Source organism: Lissotriton helveticus, chromosome 2_1 (assembly GCF_964261635.1).
Source record: "Lissotriton helveticus chromosome 2_1, aLisHel1.1, whole genome shotgun sequence".
Taxonomy (NCBI): domain Eukaryota; kingdom Metazoa; phylum Chordata; class Amphibia; order Caudata; family Salamandridae; genus Lissotriton; species Lissotriton helveticus.
The window spans coordinates 1,800,656,515-1,800,674,721 of record NC_136059.1 but is presented as its reverse complement, the minus strand read 5'-3'; positions in this window follow the sequence as shown (position 1 = coordinate 1,800,674,721).

Sequence of the window (18,207 nt, the reverse complement as noted above, 5' to 3'; positions counted from 1 at the left end):
GGGGAGGCGAGAGAGAGGCACACCTACCTTACAATTCGGCGATCCGACAGCGGCGGGCAACGCACGCACTGCAGCACTCGATGGGAAAAGAGTGTCCCGACGTGTCCGCCGCAACGTCCGGGGCGACAAAGAGGCCGCAAAATGGCCAGTGGGTGAGATATACCCTCTCACAGCCAGTGCCCCGGACGTGCGTCACAGGACCACCCACCTCCACCGGGCAAGCCTGCCCTGAGGAGGGGTGGCCACCATACCCGCTGGGGGGGGGCAGCCCTACGTGACTAAGGGCCCGCCCTCCTGATGGCCACCGGGTGGCCTCGGGCAGGCGCATAGTCTCAGTTCAACCTCTTTAGGGCTGGGGAGGGTGGGGCGGGTGCGGCTGTTGGAGGTGATACATGCGCATTGGGGCTCGCGCAGGACCGTGAGGAGAGGCCTTCTCTCACCGCACTGCTGTCTCACTGTTATATTTTAAAAAGTCACCCAATAGCAGCCCTGCGCTGTCTCAAAGCATGTTGCGCTTTCACAATCCCAAAATATATTTAAAGGCCACACAATCTGCATTGCACCGCGTTTTACTTGCAGAGCACGTTTGTCTTTTTTTTTTTTTTTTTTAAAGCTTTCTACTTGTGGTGTGATTTACGAGTTGGCATCCCGTTGTTCCACTCACTGCTCCTGGAAAGATAAAGATCACAGCAAATGTTTATGAACAGGCTGTTGTGTTATGTAAGGCGTTCTGATACCCTGCATTGGGATGAGTTTTGGCACTTTCCATCCCAATGCAGGATGTCAGAGCACTTTACATCACAAGTACACAAATATTTTAAATACCACTATTTTGCTTTTTCTTTTATAGCACTTTACCATTTCTGTAGTGCTAAAGTGCTATAAAAGAAATAAAACAAAATAGTGGTATTTAAATTATAATTTGTGTAAATACTAGGGAGACCAACAAATCTGACATTCTTACATTCTCTGGAAGAGAAGACGGAATAAACAAGGAAAATGCCATCACGAAGGCCTCTTGGAAATACTGGGTTGCACTTAGTCCATCAGTGGGAGTTATCTTTACATCATCAAAGCTTTGAACCATGATTTACAGAGTGTGGAAAAGTAAATTTTGCCATGTTCTGTGTCCCTACGCCTCATCCATCATATGTTATGTGTGCATGACCAATATGCATATGTTATTCCCCATGTCCGATTAATGACGCAATTACAGTTGTGTCCACCTCTGATATGTCAGTTTCCAGTCCTCGTGAATACTACGAATATCAGGCCTATGTAAAGTAATGTTGCCACGTTTCTCAGTGTGCACGTTATTCCATTATAAAGCCCCCGTTTCCAGGCCTCAAAAGGGCCCGGACATCAGATTCAGCTCCTGTCTCCTGAAAGCCTCGCTGAGGAGCGATACAGCCCCCACCTGTATCCTCGACCCTTCACTTACTTCCTGCCTCGCAGTGCCCGGTGCAGCTTGGTTCTGCCTCTGAGTCTGCCAAAAGTATGTTACAGTTCCAGTTATCAGTTCAGTTCTCCTTCTCTGCATTCCTAAGCTACTGAACTGTATCAATAGTTTCCGTCATTGTCTAGCCTATACGGCTCCACGTTAGAGAAATACTGTATTTAAATGGTCATTTAATGTTCTTCATCACGCACTACATATAGAATAATGCATGGTCCAGTCTTAGAATCAAGTTAGCTTTTCCCCTCATGACTTCTAGTTTATATCAACATGTTCCCTAAACACCAGATACCAGATAGGGTTTAGGTACATGTCGCTCCGACCCTCCAGACTCTAGTCTCTGCTCCTAGCACAGAGTTCGTAGCCCCCAGCTTCTCCTAGTGATACGTCATTGCCAGTTTACGCGCACCATTAGGTTAGAGGTCCCGGCTCCTCAGGTAGCCCCCTCCAAAGTTTCCGCCCATTCATGACATATTCTGTTACGTTTTCATCACATGCCTAAGTGTACTCCCAGTTACACCTCTTTTTACTGTTATCTTTCGCGACTGCTACGCGTCACGCCTTCTGCTCCACCCACTGCTACGCCTACTGCAATGTAATGCTATGTGTTTGCGCTATGTATATAAGTTGATGTATTGTTATTAAAAGTTAGCGCGCTCATCCCAGATCTAGCCCCGGCAGCTGCCGGGCCCTGTTATCCCTGTTCTATGCAGGTTGTCCTGATCCTGTCCTTATGCTGTAATAAACCTGCAGAAACTCCTACTACCTCGAATTTTGACTCTTATTTTGTTGAGCTATCTGTTATTCATTCATTCATTCAAAAATAGATCCGGTATTATTTATTTATATACCACATAATGGCGCCCGAACAGGGACTTGCCCTTTCCCCACGCGTCGGTGAAGCCACGCCGACCCCCTGACCCTCTGCAGTCGTGACGGAACTCTTCTGCGCAGTGGCAGATATTTCTGCTCAAGTATCCCTCAGGCCCACGGAGGAGACGGAGGAGGCGGTCCAGCATCCGAACGAGACGGTGGAGGAACGCGGCGAGTCCCGACCAGAGCCCAAGCCGAGAGTCCAAGGTCCGAGGTATCCGGAGGCCCACCCGTAACTGAAGTCCGAAGTCCGAAGTTCGTCGTCGTAGCAGTCCAGTCCCGTCCGAGGCCTTCCGTTCCGTGCTGCCCGGTGAGTACCATTGCTGGGGTAGTATCTAGACAGGGTCAGTCTAAATTGACTCCTGGTCCGTGGGTTGGTGGTGCCCAGACTCACAAACGAAGTGTTCACCTAGGTGGATACGGGTCTTGATGCGTCCCTCTATGGGACCGGTATGTTCCGTACTGTTACAGCAGTGCATCCAGTAATTCTAGTCTGTTCCGTTCTCGAGACATTCTGTTCTGTTCTGTTCTCAGTATTCCAGGTAATATTCTGTCCGAACTGTTATTTACAATGTTTTTCATGTATTTTAATGTTGTGGTATGAGTGCGACGTGATTTTCGTGTTTTCATTGTGTATTGAATTGTGTCCAGATTATAGTCCAGTCATGCCGTTCTTTTCCAAGTTACGTCAGTTAAAAACTAGAAAGGGTTTATTAGAAGAAGCAGTTCCTGTTCCGCCTAGGGACAGTCCAGGTCACTTTATGTATCAGAAACATGGCATAAGCGCCATATTGTATCTAGATTTATGGGTAGAGTATACCAAACAGTTAGAAGAAAAGTATAGATGGCCCGTATCGGGTACATGGGATGCCGAATGTATCATGCGAGTAGAAGAAGCATTATGGAAAAAGAAAGCCAGACAGTCACAGAAAGATGCCATCGAGTTATGGCGTAAGGAAGCCCATAGAAGGACCGAAAAGGAAGTCAGAAAGTCGGAGTTAAGTAGAGAATCCCAGGAACGAGCCCAAGAAAGAGAATTAATCGAGATAGGTGAACAAGTCAAAGCCGAACAGTCAGACAGACAGAGGCATGCCCTTATTAAGGGTATGTATCCTCTTCTTGCCGAAGGTGTGCCAAAAGCGACCCCAGAGGCATCCAGTAATTTCCCGCCACCATTAGTTCCGACTAAGTTACGTCACAAACAGACCGCAGCTGATATTTTTATTTCGTCCTATTTGGACGACACAGTCCCAGAATATGCGAATCCTGTTCGCGCTCCGCCAGTCCCTGCAAATCAGGCACTTCCCGCTCCTCCAGACACCGGAGTACCTGTTACGGTACCCCCGGTCCAGCCTACAGTTCCATTTCCCACTCTGCCAGGACGAAGAGCCTCAGTAGACGACTCCAGTCTAGGGGCCGCAGGAGGAGCTACTCCTCAAACCCCGCCGCCACACAAGCGTTTATCAGCACTCGAATTACATGCTCAAGCATCACAGCGTACTCCTAAAAGTAATAAGTCTGTCACAGAAATCAGACAAGCCCTTGGCGAATGTGTCTATGACGCAGTCCCAGGCGAGTATAATATGGTTTTATATTCCGTACGCGTAAGGAGGGTGACCGAGTATCTAGTCACCTTACCGAATATGAAAGAAGATCTAGACAGAATATATCGTTTCATCCGTACAGGGGATGATCCAGAAAGTATTGGCGAGATTATGTCTCAAAGGAAAGCCGAGATTCAGCTCATGATATTAAAGTTCCTGATCAATTGTCTAATAAGAGAACAAGATTACCCGTCTAAAGATCCCGCCGAAATGAGAATCCTGACAAGGTGGAGTGATAATATAGCCGAGGGTAAGCACAAGACCATTAGTGCTATGGAGAGTATGTACAAGAAAATCCGTAAAGAAATAATAAAGATACACGAACAGCGGAAAGCAGCACAAGTAAGCGAGAAAGAAAGTATCTCTGATCCTGAAGAGGAAGAGAACGAGAATCCCGCCAGAATAGCGTATGTAGGAAAATCCAGATTTCCAGATCGCCATTTACACCTAGAACCCAAGTCTATTTTTCATCATTCAGCGCCGGAACAAGGTTCCCTAGAACAAGTATTCCAAGCTACCGACCATATTCTGAAATCACGAGTCGGTTACAGTGAATTAAGTACTATGCATGAACAAGAACTAGCCCGATCAGCAGTCCGATGGATTACTGATTCTACCACTTTTCCAGACGAAATAGTGGCGCAAATGTTTCTGAAACTGCCCCCAGCCGAGCAACGACTGGTGGGTAGGTATATGATCCAGTACCTCATTACTCTGTATGAGGGTCAACACTCTGATCCAGGTCCGTTACATGATATCCTGAACGAGTTACTCCAGTATAGATGGAGAGGTCTAGGTACCGATTTAATTAGTGTCATTTTAGAACAGCGTCACAAATATAGAACGTTCTTGAACCCGCATTTTGTTCATGTCTCACCCCCAGAAAGTAAACCGTTTTACATAGACAGACAGAATCCGTTACGAGAAGTCCACCCAGTCAGAGGGACGGGTGGCGAAATGCAACGAGTGTTTGTATACACTCCAATATCAAAGATGGAACTTCTTGAAATGAAGAAATTAATCCCCTGTCATGACAAAGATCCAGCGGGGTTCCATAGAGAATTAAAAGACATGCTCCGTATGGGAGAATACACTTACCCAGATATCATTAAAATGTTAAAGGTCCTGTTACCCGCAGGGGTGTATGAAAAGTTAAAGGAAAAAGAATGGGAGGTGGGAGAGAAAAAGATAGATTGGGCAGCTCTAGAAGCTGAAGACAAGGCACGAGTACCAGGTACCGGTCTTGGAGATAAATGTAAAGAATTACCAGAATTATTGATTCAAGTTTTACCCAGATTATTGACAACGAGAAAAGAAGACTGGGATGCAATCTCAGCCTGTAAACAGAAACAAGACGAAGATATTAGTGATTTTTATTCTAGATTTGAAAAATGTTTCAGTATCAATAGTGGTCTCAAGACAAGTAGTGAGTCATACCCTCATCTTTTTGTTACCAAATTAGTCGAGAATTCAAGTCCACAAATTAAAAATCGAGTTTTGAAAGTCGAAAGCACCTGGCAAGCAAATACTCCGTCCCAGATGCTCCAGATGCTCCAGTACCACCAGAATAGAATCAGAGAAGAGCAAGAACACGAGAGAAAACGTATGAAAGACACGAAAATGAAAGTGCTAGTTGCACAATCTGTTCCTCAAGACAGTCAGAAGAGGGGTCCGAATCAAGCCAGTCATCCTGCAGCTCCCGTTAAAGGGAACTGCAATTATTGTAAACAGCCAGGTCATTTTATAAACGAGTGTGCAGTTCTGAAACACAACATAGCTACCGGTAAGACTAAAGAAAGACCACGTCCACCTAGACAAGAACACGTTTCACAGACTCCTCAGTCACAGAATGCACAACAGACAGTTACAGTACCGCAGCCTATCGCTGCAACACAGCATGTCACATCACAGATGTACCAGTATGCACAGTCCGAGTATCCAGAGTATCAGCCATATTCATGAAACAGCCTAGAGAGGGAGGTAGGCTTGCCTCTCATCGAGATACCTGTAGATCAAGAAGGTCCTTATGTTCACAGTCAAGTATTAGGGAAAGACAGAAAGTTTTTGATCGATACAGGGGCAAGTAGGACCACAATTAGTCATGCCGAAGTTCCAGGGGCTCCGCTCTCAGGCTCAAGAAATGTTTCCCTTGGATTTTCAGGAAAGCCAATAGTTAATGAGATATCAAAGCCAGTCACTCTAGAAGTAGGTCCATTGTCCCGCACTACTGATCTGTTACTTACTAAGTCATGTCCAGAAAATCTGTTAGGCATTAAGACACTGAAAGAGTTAGGTGCAGTTATTTGCTGTTCCCCAGAGGGAATACGTCTGTTCCTACGTGACTTCAAGGGTCACTATGTATTACGAGATTTTGATTCCAGATTGTCTAATGTTCCGCAGCATTTATGGGCGCAAGGTCCAACTGATGTAGGTTACATGCAAATCACACCCCATCGTGTGACTCTCAAACCAGGGGTAGTGTTACCCCGAATCAGACAGTACAGATTGCCACCTGAGGCTGTAGCAGCCTTATCCAAAATTATAGACGAGCTTATGGCTCAAGGAGTAGTTGTAGAAACTGACTCCAATGTATGTAATTCTCCGATCATTCCAGTCATGAAACGTACTGATCCAAATGCACCCCCAGTATATCGATTAGTGATTGATTTACGAGAGCTTAATAAATGTATTATTCCTCAGTACCCAGTTGTCCCAGATATCTCTTCCCTGTTAACTGCTATTGATTCCGAAGCCATGTTCTTCACTGTCATAGACCTCAAGAATGCATTTTTTAGTGTTCCTATTCATCCAGACAGCCAGTTTCTTTTCGGATTTTGTTTAAATGGAAGGAGCTATATGTTCACACGCGCTCCTCAAGGTTTCACAGAAAGTCCTAGTATTTACAGTCAAGCACTTAAGAGACAACTAGACAACATTCACATGCCAACTGACACTGCCCTGCTCCAGTATGTCGATGATCTACTGATCACAGCCCGTTCTGAACGTGCTTGCGAGCGAGCATCCCTGACAGTTCTGTATTTCCTTGCCGAGATGGGGCACAAGGTGTCACCTTCGAAGCTTCAATTCTGTGTCCAGCAAGTGGTATACTTGGGACACTTACTGTCCAAGAGGGGTAGGCAGTTGACACCAGACCGTATCCAGTTAATAGCGAGTCTTCCCCAGCCCAGAACCCAGAAGGAGGTACGTGCCTTTATCGGCCTTACTTCTTATTGTAGACAATGGATTCCTCAGTATGCATTTCTAGCCAAGCCACTGATACAGTTAACGACACAGGAGGCAGCCGTATCGACTGTCCTCCCTTGGACATCTGACCATACACTTAGTTTCAACGAGTTAAAGAAAGCCCTATGTCAAGCTCCAGTTCTAGCTACACCGAACTACAGTAAGCCTTTTACACTTTTCGTTACTGAACGCGAAGGTACAGCATTATCTGTTCTCACACAAGATCAAGCAGGACAATACAAGCCCTGTGCTTATTTTTCGAGCACATTAGATCCAGTCGCCCAGGCGTTGCCTGCGTGCCTCAAGTCAGTTGCAGCCACAGCACTAGCTATCAGACAAAGTGATTCCATAGTTTTAGGACACCCCCTGACAGTACAAGTTCCACACTCCGTAGAAGTTCTTTTAAACCGAACACAAACGCAGCACTTGACAATTGCACGTTTAACAGGTTATGAATTGACACTGTTTCAGCCACACATAGAAATTAGACGCTGCAACGTCCTGAATCCTGCTACACTGTTACCATCAGTTAATTCAAATCCTGACACACATGATTGTGTGGAAGTAGTCAACATTACGACAAAGCCAAGACAAGACCTGACAGACATTCCGTTACCAGATCCTGACCTGACACTTTATGTGGATGGTTCATGTATGAGAACTAGTACAGGAGAATTAGTCGCAGCATATGCAGTAACTACCGACACCGAAGTTATTGAGACACACCGTATTGACACTCTGTCCGCTCAAGCAGCAGAGCTAGTTGCTCTGACACAAGCCTGTATACACGCCAAGAACCTGAAAGTTAATGTTTACACAGATTCACGTTACGCATTCGGAGTTGTACACGACTTCGGAGTGCTCTGGCAGGAGAGAGGTTTCATGACTTCTCATGGAACCAAGATTCAGCATGGTCTCCTTATTCAAGCCCTGTTAGATGCCATACATTTACCGACATCTATTGCTATTATGAAGTGCAAAGCACATACGAAAGTTACTGACATTATTTCCCAAGGCAACGATCTAGCAGACCGCACAGCCAAGCAGAAAGTCCGTACCTGTATGATATGTTGTCAGTTTAATCCAGGTAAAAGTGTCCCGGTGGAACAAGGTGGTTTCCAGCCCCCTGACCACCCTTTTGAGGTCCTCCAGATGGATTATATTCAGATGGAGCGATGTCGAGGTTTCAAGTATGTCCTTGTAGTTGTATGCGCTTTGTCCAGGTGGACAGAAGCATATCCAGTCCCAGATTACACAGCCGCGACCACTGCCAAGCAGTTGGTTCGTGAATTTTTCCCTAGGTATGGACTCCCTAGAGTCGTATATTCTGATAACGGTCAGCCATTCTCCTCAGAGTTAATGAAGCATGTTTCCCTGTTGTTAGGGTACCAGTGGAAGTTCCATTGTGTACGCCATCCTGAAGCAGCCGGTCTAGTCGAGAGACATAATCAGACCCTGAAAATCCGTATTGCCAAAGTCTGTAAAGAAAAAGGTGTGGACTGGCTAGTAGCTCTGCCAGTCGCTTTATTTTATATGCGCATGGTCGCACATTCCAGATCAGGTCTGTCCCCGTATGAGGTCGTATTCGGCCGCCCCCCTAACATGTGGGGTACTCCTAGACCCCGAAGTATTACCGATGTTTCATGTAGTATGTTGACAGATTACCTAGCTTCCTTGATGTCTGCCCTCAACTCATGTCGTTCACAGGTTGCTGCCGCCTTTCCAGACAACACCGAGGTGGCACCGCACGAGATCGTTCCAGGCTCCTTGGTGATGATCAGAAATTTTGACAGATCAAGTCCGCTGGAACCACGTTGGAAGGAGCCACGTCAGGTCCTCTTGACCACCCGTACTGCCGTCAAGTTGGAAGGCAGGAAGGGGTGGGTCCATTTTCTCATGTAAAACTTTTCAATGGATTGAAACCCGTCTCCAAGAACATTTCCCAGGATTCCCAGGATTTTAAAAACTGTCAAGACATTGTTTTAAAAGACTGTCCCGCACAAGACATTATTACAACCCCTCCCTTGTTAGAGAAAACTCCGCAACAGGAGTATAAGTTAAAGCTCAGGTCTAGTAAAATAAGTCAGTCAGTTTGATTGTATAAGTCCTCCCCTAGGTGAAACGGTTAGACTGTTTCTGACATGTATAAAATAGACCCCCACAGTGAGAGAGTTAGTCGAAGTTCAATTCAATGTATCGTTTTTCTGAGTTTCGTATTATTCATCAGCATTATGATTTCCTGCACCAGCTATGCGTTCTATCTGTATTTTCCAGTTCCTCATGCAAATATGTCTGCTAATGCTACAGTAGAGCACACGTTTAGTGATCTACCTCCTCACGAATATTCATACCGCCTCGCTATGCGCAACAACACATTTATCCGTATGTTACATTACTCACACCAGACCAGCAATGCCACTAATTGTTGGGTGTGTGGTCGACTCCCCCCTTTCCAGACACCGAAGGGAGTTCTGCCACTTTTTCCTTATCCATTCTCACATAATGGTTCATGTGGAGCATGGTCCACGTTAACGTCATCCGCAACAGATATGTCTTTTCTTAACAGTATATGTTTCCCAGACAAGCAAGGTTTCTCCCACAGAACAGGTTTAGATCTAGAAAATGAAGTATATAATTTAGGTAATTATTCGTCGAATTTCATGGTCCTGAATGTTCAGTCTGATACTACTCCAGACTTACCTGCTATTTCAGTACTACCTGTCAAAGGCGAATTATGTGTCCGTAGTTATGGTTCCATACATGTAGGTCATAGTGAATGTACTACTGTTATCCAGTATAGTGACAGTGGGAAATCTGTTTTCAAAGCTTCACGTCATTCTTATTTTGTTTGTGGTCAAACTGCATATGTCCGTCTGCCCCTCGATTGGGAGGGAACCTGTTACATTGCTTTCCTACTGCCACCTGTTTTCCTAGCCCCATCTGATTATCACAGAAACACACATCTAGTACACATTAGACATAAAAGGGAGTCCCCAATTGTCGATTATACTGAAACTACTCTAGAACAGTATACAGATTTCAATAAAGGTTTCTTCTTCTTCGTAGGACCTGTCCAGAACAGTAAACTGATCCGTAGGTTAACCAGAACCCTTGAAGCTGTAGTAAATGAGACTGCCTCTGCTCTAGGTAACCTAACCGAAGAACAATCTGCTATGAGATTTGTCGTTTTGCAAAATCGTCTCGTCCTTGACGTCATACTGGCCGATAGGGGCGGGGCCTGTAGAGTCATCGGATCTAGTTGCTGCATTTTCATTCCAAATAACGCGCCGTCTGTTTATTCAGCTATAACCAGACTCCATAAAATTGCCCATCTGTTACACCAAGATCCAGGCACCTGGACATGGTCCGGTTGGTTCTGGAATATAATTTCCGCCTGGGGATGGAAAGTCCTGTCCTTTCTAGGTATTGCAGTAGCGATCATATTTAGCTGCTGCCTCTGTATACAATGTGGCCCTGCGATTTGCAGCATGTGTGCTACCTCTTGCATCCCTAGTCCCAAGCCCCGTTCTAAATCCCGTTCCAAGACAATTCGAGACGAGCAAATGGTACTGTATGAAATGATAGATGGTATCATGAAAATTGATGTTTCCTGATGGAAACGTAGTGACAAGGAGGGAATGTGGAAAAGTAAATTTTGCCATGTTCTGTGTCCCTACGCCTCATCCATCATATGTTATGTGTGCATGACCAATATGCATATGTTATTCCCCATGTCCGATTAATGACGCAATTACAGTTGTGTCCACCTCTGATATGTCAGTTTCCAGTCCTCGTGAATACTACGAATATCAGGCCTATGTAAAGTAATGTTGCCACGTTTCTCAGTGTGCACGTTATTCCATTATAAAGCCCCCGTTTCCAGGCCTCAAAAGGGCCCGGACATCAGATTCAGCTCCTGTCTCCTGAAAGCCTCGCTGAGGAGCGATACAGCCCCCACCTGTATCCTCGACCCTTCACTTACTTCCTGCCTCGCAGTGCCCGGTGCAGCTTGGTTCTGCCTCTGAGTCTGCCAAAAGTATGTTACAGTTCCAGTTATCAGTTCAGTTCTCCTTCTCTGCATTCCTAAGCTACTGAACTGTATCAATAGTTTCCGTCATTGTCTAGCCTATACGGCTCCACGTTAGAGAAATACTGTATTTAAATGGTCATTTAATGTTCTTCATCACGCACTACATATAGAATAATGCATGGTCCAGTCTTAGAATCAAGTTAGCTTTTCCCCTCATGACTTCTAGTTTATATCAACATGTTCCCTAAACACCAGATACCAGATAGGGTTTAGGTACATGTCGCTCCGACCCTCCAGACTCTAGTCTCTGCTCCTAGCACAGAGTTCGTAGCCCCCAGCTTCTCCTAGTGATACGTCATTGCCAGTTTACGCGCACCATTAGGTTAGAGGTCCCGGCTCCTCAGGTAGCCCCCTCCAAAGTTTCCGCCCATTCATGACATATTCTGTTACGTTTTCATCACATGCCTAAGTGTACTCCCAGTTACACCTCTTTTTACTGTTATCTTTCGCGACTGCTACGCGTCACGCCTTCTGCTCCACCCACTGCTACGCCTACTGCAATGTAATGCTATGTGTTTGCGCTATGTATATAAGTTGATGTATTGTTATTAAAAGTTAGCGCGCTCATCCCAGATCTAGCCCCGGCAGCTGCCGGGCCCTGTTATCCCTGTTCTATGCAGGTTGTCCTGATCCTGTCCTTATGCTGTAATAAACCTGCAGAAACTCCTACTACCTCGAATTTTGACTCTTATTTTGTTGAGCTATCTGTTATTCATTCATTCATTCAAAAATAGATCCGGTATTATTTATTTATATACCACTTGTGGTGTGATTTACGAGTTGGCATCCCGTTGTTCCACTCACTGCTCCTGGAAAGATAAAGATCACAGCAAATGTTTATGAACAGGCTGTTGTGTTATGTAAGGCGTTCTGATACCCTGCATTGGGATGAGTTTTGGCACTTTCCATCCCAATGCAGGATGTCAGAGCACTTTACATCACAAGTACACAAATATTTTAAATACCACTATTTTGCTTTTTCTTTTATAGCACTTTACCATTTCTGTAGTGCTAAAGTGCTATAAAAGAAATAAAACAAAATAGTGGTATTTAAATTATAATTTGTGTAAATACTAGGGAGACCAACAAATCTGACATTCTTACATTCTCTGGAAGAGAAGACGGAATAAACAAGGAAAATGCCATCACGAAGGCCTCTTGGAAATACTGGGTTGCACTTAGTCCATCAGTGGGAGTTATCTTTACATCATCAAAGCTTTGAACCATGATTTACAGAGTACTGTTTTTGTTAATGTCAAGGTCAACATTTGAACGAAATTTGGTTGTTAAATATTTCCTATTGCCAATAATCATTATTTCTCATCATATTTATTCAGTATTTTAGTGTCTACAATTGTTATTCAAGGAATGTTATGCTAATATCCTATCAGCACAGCACGTTTGATTCATTATTGGGTATGATGTGCAGGGTGTGTCTGAATGTTTCTTTCCTTTTTTCATGATTTGGATTGGTCTTTTTTACGTTTTTTATATCCTTTAGAGTCACATGTTTAATTTAAACTGCATGGTTTGAATGAAGTAGCATCACTTGCAGTGTTAGAAATTGGTAATCAATAACCAGTTTATTTTGTGCACCATTGAGTTGGTTCAACGGTTATCAAATTAAGCTGTCACAATTGGTTTATGCACATGGGTTGTTTTAACATGGGGGTACATTTTATTCTGTTCACAGCGTAAAAGCACGTAAATTCCACTGTTGAATTTCTTTCATTGAGTTTATTTTTAAAACATCTATGGGTTTTAGGACGGGCAGAGACTTTGAAAGCGTAATTAGTTGAAGTATGTTTTGGTGTTGTTTTCAATATATTCACTTTATGGAAACTTTATTTCACTTTTATGATCTCCCAAACAACTCTTTCTGAATCCACCCCTCATTTATCCCAAATCTCATTTTACTACTGTGATTTCCCTAATCCCTTTCTAGAAACTCGTCCCACCTCCATCTTTCCTTTTACACCTCACAATCCTCATCTCACGGCTATGATCTCCTAAATAACACTTTCTAGACTAATTCCTCTTCCATCCCTCCATTATCCTATTCAATCCAACTAACAGACTCACATGTCCACCACTCAAATGAACATATATTTACCGATTTTCTTATACTTACCCACCACTAATCCTTTTTAGGTTCAGGAGTAGCGTGCTACTCGCCGAAAAGTGCTTTGGCGCCTCATCATATATATATATATATATATATATATATATATATGTATATATATATATATATATATATATATATATATATATATATATATATATATATATATATATATATATATATATATATATATATATATATATATTCCAACAATGTGCCCTGAAGCATTGAGGACGCCACTCCACAAAAGTAAGTTCATCCAAACCCTTTATTTTCAAAACCGGCTTTTCATTTCTGAAATTGCATTTATCCCTGACGCGTTTCGGAGCTTCCGCTCCTTCATCCAAGGGAAGCCTGAAAGAATCACAGAAATGCGCTGCACGACCCGCATTAATTAATGTTGTCCCGCCCTCTGTTGGGCCTCACCAAATGTTCTTGCCTTCTGGGGTTTGTAGTTCCTCATGTAGTGCAGCTTTATTTTTCTGTGTGCTTGCAGGTTAATTTTCAGTCTTTTAATGAACCCTCCAGTGGGCCTCAGAAATTCGTGCCAGTTGCATTATGAATACCTTTGTGCTGACAACAGGAAAGAAAAGTTAATCCTTGCAGACCTCTATGCTTTATGGCGGCGCATCCTCCGCGGCCGGGCTGCCGCGTGATAGTTATTCCAACAATGTGCCCTGAAGCATTGAGGACGCCACTCCACAAAAGTAAGTTCATCCGAACCCTTTATTTTCACAACCGGATTTTCATTTCTGAAATTGCATTTATCCCTGACGCGTTTCGGAGTTTCCGCTCCTTCATCCAAGGGAAGCCTGAAAGAATCACAGAAATGCGCTGCACGACCCGCATTAATTAATGTTGTCCCGCCCTCTGTTGGGCCTCACCAAATGTTCTTGCCTTCTGGGGTTTGTAGTTCCTCATGTAGTGCAGCGTTATTTTTCTGTGTGCTTGCAGGTTAATTTTCAGTCTTTTAATGAACCCTCCAGTGGGCCTCAGAAATTCGTGCCAGTTGCATTATGAATACCTTTGTGCTGACAACAGGAAAGAAAAGTTCATCCTTGCAGACCTCTATGCTTTATAGCGGTGCATCCTCCGCGGCCGGGCTGCCGCGTGATAGTTATTCCAACAATGTGCCCTGAAGCATTGAGGACGCCACTCCACAAAAGTAAGTTCATCCGAACCCTTTATTTTCAAAACCGGCTTTTCATTTCTGAAATTGCATTTATCCCTGACGCGTTTCGGAGCTTCCGCTCCTTCATCCAAGGGAAGCCTGAAAGAATCCCAGAAATGCGCTGCACGACCCGCATTAATTAATGTTGTCCCGCCCTCTGTTGGGCCTCACCAAATGTTCTTGCCTTCTGGGGTTTGTAGTTCCTCATGTAGTGCAGCGTTATTTTTTTGTGTGCTTGCAGGTTAATTTTCAGTCTTTTAATGAACCCTCCAGTGGGCCTCAGAAATTCGTGCCAGTTGCATTATGAATACCTTTGTGCTGACAACAGGAAAGAAAAGTTCATCCTTGCAGACCTCTATGCTTTATGGCGGTGCATCCTCCGCGGCCGGGCTGCCGCGTGATAGTTATTCCAACAATGTGCCCTGAAGCATTGAGGACGCCACTCCACAAAAGTAAGTTCATCCGAACCCTTTATTTTCAAAACCGGCTTTTCATTTCTGAAATTGCATTTATCCCTGACGCGGAGGATGCACCGCCATAAAGCATAGAGGTCTGCAAGGATGAACTTTTCTTTCCTGTTGTCAGCACAAAGGTATTCATAATGCAACTGGCACGCATTTCTGAGGCCCACTGGAGGGTTCATTAAAAGACTGAAAATTAACCTGCAAGCACACAGAAAAATAACGCTGCACTACATGAGGAACTACAAACCCCAGAAGGCAAGAACATTTGGTGAGGCCCAACAGAGGGCGGGACAACATTAATTAATGCGGGTCGTGCAGCGCATTTCTGTGATTCTTTCAGGCTTCCCTTGGATGAAGGAGCGGAAGCTCCGAAACGCGTCAGGGATAAATGCAATTTCAGAAATGAAAAGCCGGTTTTGAAAATAAAGGGTTCGGATGAACTTACTTTTGTGGAGTGGCGTCCTCAATGCTTCAGGGCACATTGTTGGAATAACTATCACGCGGCAGCCCGGCCGCGGAGGATGCACCGCCATAAAGCATAGAGGTCTGCAAGGATGAACTTTTCTTTCCTGTTGTCAGCACAAAGGTATTCATAATGCAACTGGCACGAATTTCTGAGGCCCACTGGAGGGTTCATTAAAAGACTGAAAATTAACCTGCAAGCACACAGAAAAATAACGCTGCACTACATGAGGAACTACAAACCCCAGAAGGCAAGAACATTTGGTGAGGCCCAACAGAGGGCGGGACAACATTAATTAATGCGGGTCGTGCAGCGCATTTCTGTGATTCTTTCAGGCTTCCCTTGGATGAAGGAGCGGAAGCTCCGAAACACGTCAGGGATAAATGCAATTTCAGAAATGAAAAGCCGGTTTTGAAAATAAAGGGTTCGGATGAACTTACTTTTGTGGAGTGGCGTCCTCAATGCTTCAGGGCACATTGTTGGAATAACTATCACGCGGCAGCCCGGCCGCGGAGGATGCACCGCCATAAAGCATAGAGGTCTGCAAGGATGAACTTTTCTTTCCTGTTGTCAGCACAAAGGTATTCATAATGCAACTGGCACGAATTTCTGAGGCCCACTGGAGGGTTCATTAAAAGACTGAAAATTAACCTGCAAGCACACAGAAAAATAACGCTGCACTACATGAGGAACTACAAACCCCAGAAGGCAAGAACATTTGGTGAGGCCCAACAGAGGGCGGGACAACATTAATTAATGCGGGTCGTGCAGCGCATTTCTGGGATTCTTTCAGGCTTCCCTTGGATGAAGGAGCGGAAGCTCCGAAACGCGTCAGGGATAAATGCAATTTCAGAAATGAAAAGCCGGTTTTGAAAATAAAGGGTTCGGATGAACTTACTTTTGTGGAGTGGCGTCCTCAATGCTTCAGGGCACATTGTTGGAATAACTATCACGCGGCAGCCCGGCCGCGGAGGATGCACCGCCATAAAGCATAGAGGTCTGCAAGGATGAACTTTTCTTTCCTGTTGTTAGCACAAAGGTATTCATAATGCAACTGGCACGAATTTCTGAGGCCCACTGGAGGGTTCATTAAAAGACTGAAAATTAACCTGCAAGCACACAGAAAAATAACGCTGCACTACATGAGGAACTACAAACCCCAGAAGGTAAGAACATTTGGTGAGGCCCAACAGAGGGCGGGACAACATTAATTAATGCGGGTCGTGCAGCGCATTTCTGTGATTCTTTCAGGCTTCCCTTGGATGAAGGAGCGGAAGCTCCGAAACGCGTCAGGGATAAATGCAATTTCAGAAATGAAAAGCCGGTTTTGAAAATAAAGGGTTCGGATGAACTTACTTTTGTGGAGTGGCGTCCTCAATGCTTCAGGGCACATTGTTGGAATAACTATCACGCGGCAGCCCGGCCGCGGAGGATGCACCGCCATAAAGCATAGAGGTCTGCAAGGATGAACTTTTCTTTCCTGTTGTCAGCACAAAGGTATTCATAATGCAACTGGCACGAATTTCTGAGGCCCACTGGAGGGTTCATTAAAAGACTGAAAATTAACCTGCAAGCACACAGAAAAATAACGCTGCACTACATGAGGAACTACAAACCCCAGAAGGCAAGAACATTTGGTGAGGCCCAACAGAGGGCGGGACAACATTAATTAATGCGGGTCGTGCAGCGCATTTCTGTGATTCTTTCAATCTTCCCTTGAATGAAGGAGCGGAAGCTCCGAAACGCGTCAGGGATAAATGCAATTTCAGAAATGGAAAGCCGGTTTTGAAAATAAAGGGTTCGGATGAACTTAATTTTGTGCAGTGGCGTCCTCAATGCTTCAGGGCACATTGTTGGAATAACTATCACGCGGCAGCCCGGCCGCGGAGGATGCACCGCCATAAAGCATAGAGGTCTGCAAGGATGAACTTTTCTTTCCTGTTGTCAGCACAAAGGTATTCATAATGCAACTGGCACGAATTTCTGAGGCCCACTGGAGGGTTCATTAAAAGACTGAAAATTAACCTGCAAACACACAGAAAAATAACGCTGCACTACATGAGGAACTACAAACCCCAGAAGGCAAGAACATTTGGTGAGGCCCAACAGAGGGCGGGACAACATTAATTAATGCGGGTTGTGCAGCGCATTTCTGTGATTCTTTCAGGCTTCCCTTGGATGAAGGAGCGGAAGCTCCGAAACGCGTCAGGGATAAATGCAATTTCAGAAATGAAAAGCCGGTTTTGAAAATAAAGGGTTCGGATGAACTTACTTTTGTGGAGTGGCGTCCTCAATGCTTCAGGGCACATTGTTGGAATAACTATCAGGCGGCAGCCCGGCCGCGGAGGATGCACCGCCATAAAGCATAGAGGTCTGCAAGGATGAACTTTTCTTTCCTGTTGTCAGCACAAAGGTATTCATAATGCAACTGGCACGAATTTCTGAGGCCCACTGGAGGGTTCATTAAAAGACTGAAAATTAACCTGCAAGCACACAGAAAAATAACGCTGCACTACATGAGGAACTACAAACCCCAGAAGGCAAGAACATTTGGTGAGGCCCAACAGAGGGCGGGACAACATTAATTAATGCGGGTCGTGCAGCGCATTTCTGTGATTCTTTCAGGCTTCCCTTGGATGAAGGAGCGGAAGCTCCGAAACGCGTCAGGGATAAATGCAATTTCAGAAATGAAAAGCCGGTTTTGAAAATAAAGGGTTTGGA